The 6,427-nt window shown below is 45.0% G+C and overlaps 1 pseudogene; it reads right to left on the bottom strand.

Moving 5' to 3' along the window:
* Positions 1-1,408: 1,408 nt before the first annotated feature.
* LOC133775187 (signal peptidase complex catalytic subunit SEC11A-like) lies at positions 1,409-1,913 on the bottom strand (annotated as a pseudogene).
* Positions 1,914-6,427: the final 4,514 nt, after the last annotated feature.

The raw sequence follows: 6,427 nt of genomic DNA, 5'->3' as shown, positions 1-6,427 counted from the left end.
CTAGTCCCGGTCGGGGCACCGATCCTGTCCTGGTTGCCCCTCTTCCAGGCCAGCTCTCTGCTGTGGCCAGGGAGTGCAGTGGAGGATGGCCCAGGTGCTTGGGCCCTGCACCCCATGGGAGACCAGGAGAAGCACCTGGCTCTTGCCATCGGATCAGCGCGGTGCGCCGGCCGCAGCGCGCCAGCCGCGGCGGCCATTGGAGGGTGAACCAACGGCAAAGGAAGACCTTTCTCTCTGTCTCTCTCTCACTGTCCACTCTGCCTGTCCAAAAAAAAAAAAAAAAAAAAAGGTCTCAAGTCACAGCCTGATGACACCCTGAGCCACACACCAGATGAGCCACCCTGACTGGCAGAAGTGCTATTTGAGGGGCAGGGATCTAGAATGTAGAGGAGGGAGTTGTAAGTACAGGTTGTGGTCTAGAGACCGGCACTAGCGGCAGGGGCTATAGTTGGCTTCATTCAGCCTCTTTGTGAGTTTCCTTCAAAAAAGAAAACTCAGAATTCTATAGGAGCTTTCCAGGTGTGGTAAACCTACTCTGTGAAGGGAAGGATTGGGCAGCACAGGAGACAGCCTGTAGTGGACATTGTGGTGAGCTCTGTTCCTCTTGGGGCCTGAGCACTCTTTCCTCCGGCTACTGTTGACTGTTGAAGGTCCAGAGATGCATCCCTCTACAGGTCTGACCCCCAGGGAAAAAAGCTGTTTCACCCAATGCAAGGCCACCTGCTCACAGTCAGTGCACATCCCATGGCTACTGCTTTTTTTTTTTTTTTTGGCTCAACATTTTAATATAAAAAAATTCACTGATGTACAAAAATGTGAAAGTGTGACAATGACAACATAGGAAATCTTGTGATTGAAAGTCCCTTTGAGGGCCAGTACCATGGCTCACTTGGTTAATCCTCCGCCTGTGGCACCAGCATCCCATATGGGCATCAGGTTCTAGTCCTGGTTGCTCCTCTTCTAGTCCAGCTCTCTGCTGTGGCCTGGGAAGGCAGTGGAGGATGGCCCAAGTGCTTGGGCACCTGCACCTGTGTGGGAGACCAGGAGGAAGCACCTGGCTCCTAGCTTCGGATTGGTGCAGCACTGGCCATAGCGGCCATTTGGGGAGTGAACCAACGGAAGGAAGACCTTTCTCTCTGTCTCTCTCTCTCTCACTGTCTATAACTCTACCTGTCAAAAAAAAAAAAAGAAAGAAAGAAAGAAAGAAAGTCCCCTCTAGTGCCCCCTGCGATGCACACTCACCCGCCCACACATACTCTGGCATGGAAACATGAACTAATGCAAACCAGTGGTACCAAGAAGCGCCAACACCTGTGTTCTCCACTCCACCAATTACAGACCAGAATCTACTCCAAACATTCAGTAACAGAAAGTACAGCATCTTCCCAGAGGCAGCAAAACAGGCTTCTTACTCACGATGAGCCAACACAAATAATCCCAGCAAGAAGAGCACCGCATACTTAAGTTTAGGATAGTCATTCATGAGAATCGTCACAATTCCAATAAGGAACAAACCCCCGTGTTCTCCCCACCACATCTTTTTTCTCCAGCCAATGTTGTCCTTGTTTGAGGCCTCAGTCATCTACTACATTATTATCTCCTTTGGTCAAAAACTTAATATGCCCATTTTGCTTGTCATAGATCTTTAAGACTATAAGAATCTCTCTTCCATCCTAAAAACAATAATTTCTCCCATTCGTATGGGATCTTCAACCCGATTTGTTAGAGAAGACCTCTATGAAATGCGGGTTCGGTGTTGCCACTGAGCATCGCTACAATTGGACATTCAGTTCCAGTTATGGCATCAATTCCTTCCGGATCATTAGTGCCGAGGAGACAATCATTCCAAAATTTAGGACTTGATAATAGAGCTACTTCTTGTTCATTTGTCGCACTTCGTCCAGAAAGTCTAGAGACAGCTAGCGAGGCACCAGCAGGAGAGACAGCACGAAGCAACCAGGGGGCAGAACAGCTGGAGCTCTGGCCAGGCTCACACTGGACAAGACCCCGGGGCACTTGCACTTCCGCTTCCAAAACGGGACAACGGGACTCACAAGCCGCCTAGTCAGGTCCCGGGCCTGGCCTTGCTGTAGTGGACCTTCCTGCTTTGTCCCGGGCCTGCAAAGACGCTTCCCCAGCACACCTCTGGCTCTCAGCCCTGGTGTCCCCTCACGCAGGTGGCGACCCAGGGTTCCATGGCCTCTAGATGTAGGAACACAGAGGCCTGGGCTCCTTGCTTTGATTCAGGATATTGCTGCAGGGTCATCGCATTTTCAGTTTCCTCTGGCCCATCACAGTTAACTGCTTCTGCCCAGTCTTACCTCTCTCACTCCATCATATATTTACTGAGGATAACAACAGTGCTTAGTAAACTTCCTGCATTCAATCCGTACCTTGGGGTTGGTTTTCCAAGGCATCTAGGCATATTGTTTTCTCCATCATTTTCCCACCTTACCACTTCTCCTTCTTGGTACTTTTTATTTTCCATTTCCCTTATGCATAGGGCAATCATATATTTTGGTTTCCTGTGGACAGTCCTATTTTATATCCATGTTAATAATGTGACTCATCTGGCTGGTATCCCCTTTCATTTTCAAAAGGGTCCTGATTTAGACTACAAATTATATGATCATTCTACTAATTTATCACATAGACATTTTTTATACTTATTACATTTTTTACTAGGTGCTGGGAATATAGAATTAAATATGAGATTCCAATCCTCTGAGCCCATGCTCCAAATTCCCATTGAAATTGCCAAAAGAATATTATAGTAGAAAAAAACCCTATTATTTCTGGGAACCAGAGAAAGGTTCCATTCTCATACAATAAACTTCAAGAAATTTCTCTAAGACATATTACAGGTGCAATTGGATTGAAGAGTAGGGTTTGCCTAGACAGGTGTTTCCTTGGCATTCTTTTCATGTATTTTCTACAGATGAAAAACTACCTAGGGACCATTGGAAGTCACCCCACCAGCATGCTCTAATTCGGAGCAGGCAGGACTGGTGATGGCGTGGGTAGCTTTCAGTTCCACCTGGGTCTCTGAGCCAGCCACAGGGTGCAGGGATTCTGAGTGAGGGGACTGCTCCAACATTAGTATTAGTCACCAGTTTGGGGATTCTTCTGAAACAGAGTGAGCACTGTGAAGGCCGGCCCAGTAACATGAAAACGAGACCATCAGACACGCAGATGAAGCACTGTAGTGTGGCCGCCTCTGCTGCGGCTGCTTTCCCAATCTCCATAGACCAGGGCAGCTTACCTCTAGAAAAGCAAAGTGCATAATAATTCTAAATGTTTACCTCCTTTCTTCACAAGGCCTGGAGGATCTCAACAAAAATCCACTCAAACCTCTAACCTCCACTCTTGTTACCTGGAAACATAACAGAAATTGCTACAATGGGTCATCATCGTGTTTTATAGATGAAGTAAGTGAAGCACTGGGATATCAAGTAGCTGCTCTGAGTTTCCATGTTGACTCCCCTCTGTAGGAAGAGCAAACTCTGGACACAGTAAGAGGACTTGCAGCTTACAAGGAGACTAATCTGATGAACTAGCGTAGAATTACTCAGAAAATAACACTTTCAAACAACCGTCATCTTAATAAGAGTGAACACCGGGTGCTGACACCTAAATAATTAGCAAAAGGATTCTGAACAGTTATTGGGGATTGCTAGCAAAAAGAGCTAGAATGGAAGCAGTGATTTTGTAATAAATGAGACTATTCACATATCATTTCACAAAAATTATCTTAAAAGGTATTTTGGTCAACTGAGAAATGTTATCTCAATGAAGAACTGAAAACTATATAGGCTGCTGTTAAAGCAACTTTCTGACAGAATGATTGTACAGCTGTGCCAAAATGTTACTTCAAAGTTGCCATGGGGGAGAGAGTCCACTTAGAAGACTGGAAGAGAACAAGTTTACAGATAAACGTAGGAAGAGGGTGCCAGTTCATATGATCAGATTGCATGCTATCAATAACTTCTCAGAAGGCATTCCTACTCTCAGTGCGGTCTACCAAAAAACAAAACAAAACCAACTCACTCAAGAATGCTAATTATTTCACAAGAGGAACTGTAAACTACATCTACTAATACATAAGTAAAGTTCTGTCCCAAACCATTTTTGGGACAGTTTTCTGTCTCAAGATGTTACAAGATATTTGATGAAGTGATAGTTAGATCAGCTCACTCACTGGAGAATATAAAATCTGGACCACTATTTTAGATCACATCATAGATTAAACCCAAGTGCGATTAAGCACCTGAGCATGAAAAGACAAAAGTGTAATAATAGTGTGTAGGGGAATTTGTCGGAGATCTTGAGGTTCAAAAAGACTTCTTAAAAAGACCCCAAAGCACAAAAATGGATGAATTTGCCTGAACAAAAATGAAGCATTTCTAATCACCACTGACAGTCAAGGAAAAACTGACAGACAAGAAACCATATTTCTTTCTTTTTTTAAAGATTTATTTGAAAGTCGGAGTTACACAGAGAGAGAAGGAGAGGCAGAGAGAGAGAGAAGTCTTCCATCTACTGGTTCACTCCCCAGACGGCCAGAGCTGTGCTGATCCGAAGCCAGGAGCCAGGAGCTTCTTCTGGGTCTCCCACGAGGGTGCAGGGTCTCAAGGACTTGGGCCATCTTCCACTGCTTTCCCAGGCCATAGCAGAGAGCTGGATCAGAAGTGGAGCAGCCAGGACTCAAACTGGCACCCATATGGGATGCTGGCACTGCAGGTGGCGGCTTTACTCGCTTCACCACAGCGTCAGCCCCTCTACGAGGCCATATTTCTAACATCTAAGCTTGACAATGGATTAGCACCCGACAGTATGAGGCACTCAGTGCAAGTCATCTGCATCAGCAGCAGCAGCAGCAGCAGTAACAGCCTCCAAGGATGAAAAACCAATGGAAGAAGAATTACTGGAGGGGCCCAAAAACCTAGGAAATGTCTGAAGAAACATTCAACTCACTAGACATCAAAAAATACACATTAAAACAACACAGGGATTTAATTTTATACTCATCAGGTTGGCCCAACTTAGGAAGTTTCAGTAAATAGTGTGCTGTTAATAATAGTATAAGCTGGAAAAGTCTTAATGAATAAAAACCAAATAAACATAAAATGCAAATATTCAACAGTGAAAATGAGAAAATAATTTTTCAAATATAAAAAATTCGGCCGGAACTGCGGCTCACTAGGCTAATCCTCCGCCTGCGGTACCGGCACACCAGGTTCTAGTCCCGGTCAGGGCGCCGGTTTCTGTCCCTGTTGCTCCTCTTACAGTCCAGCTCTCTGCTGTGGCCCGGGAGTGCAGTGGAGGATGGCCCAGGTACTTGGGCCCTGCACCCGGGTGGGAGACCAGGAGGAAGCACCTGGCTCCTGGCTTCAGATCGGTGCAGCGCGCTGGCCGTGGCGGCCACCTGGGGGGTGAACCAATGGAAAAAGGAAGACCTTTCTCTCTGTCTCTGCCTAACTCTGCCTGTCAAAAAATATATAAAAAAATTAAAATTATAGCAGAAAACCTGGTACAGCTCTATGATAACCTATTTTAAAATACCAATGATACAGATAATTTTTAATTACCCAAATACTTGACAAGATATAAGAAAACCTGGTTAAAGCAATCATCAAATAAATTAGATAACTTCGCAAAGTTTCCATGCCTTATGGTAAGTGCTATTAATTTATAGAATATGGGGCTGGCGCTGTGGCACAGCGGGTTAACGCCCTGGCCTGAAGCGCCAGCATCCCATATGGGCGCCAGTTTGAGACCTGGCTGCTCCACTTCCAATCCAGCTCTCTGCTATGGCCTGGGAAAGCTGTAGAAGATGGCCCAAGTCCTTGGTCCCCTACGCCTGCATGGGAGACCTGGAGGAAGCTCCTGGCTCCTGGCTTTGGATTGGCACAGCTCCGGCCGTTGAGGCCAACTGGGGAGTGAACCAGCAGATGGAAGACCTCTTTCTCTCTTTCTGTCTCTCCTCTCTCTGTGTAACTTGGACTTTCAAACAAATAAATAAATCTTTAAAAAAATTTATAGAATATAGATTCCATGCTGTTTAAATGAGATCTGATGTAAGTACAGAAAGTATTTTTACAGAAATTATTTTATCATCTCTCTTATATACACACACACACATGCATATATATATATATATGTATATATATATGATTATATGATTATTGGAGTTTTGGTGCAGAAGAAGAAACTCTTCCAAACACCAGATGCAGAAAGAAATGTAGCAAAAGGGAATTTGGAGTCTGAAAAATGACTGGAAGAGCTGGAAAGCAACTTCCAAGAAGGGCCTTCAGGAATGACTCACTGAACACCAAAGAACTTAAGTTCAGGACAGAAGGCACACAACAGGAAGGAAGTAAATGATGGGTGTCAAGCAATCAAATTCACCTGTAAAAACAGAATTAAG

Source organism: Lepus europaeus, chromosome 16 (assembly GCF_033115175.1).
Source record: "Lepus europaeus isolate LE1 chromosome 16, mLepTim1.pri, whole genome shotgun sequence".
Lineage (NCBI taxonomy): Eukaryota > Metazoa > Chordata > Mammalia > Lagomorpha > Leporidae > Lepus > Lepus europaeus.
This window is presented reverse-complemented; position numbering and strand designations above follow the sequence as displayed.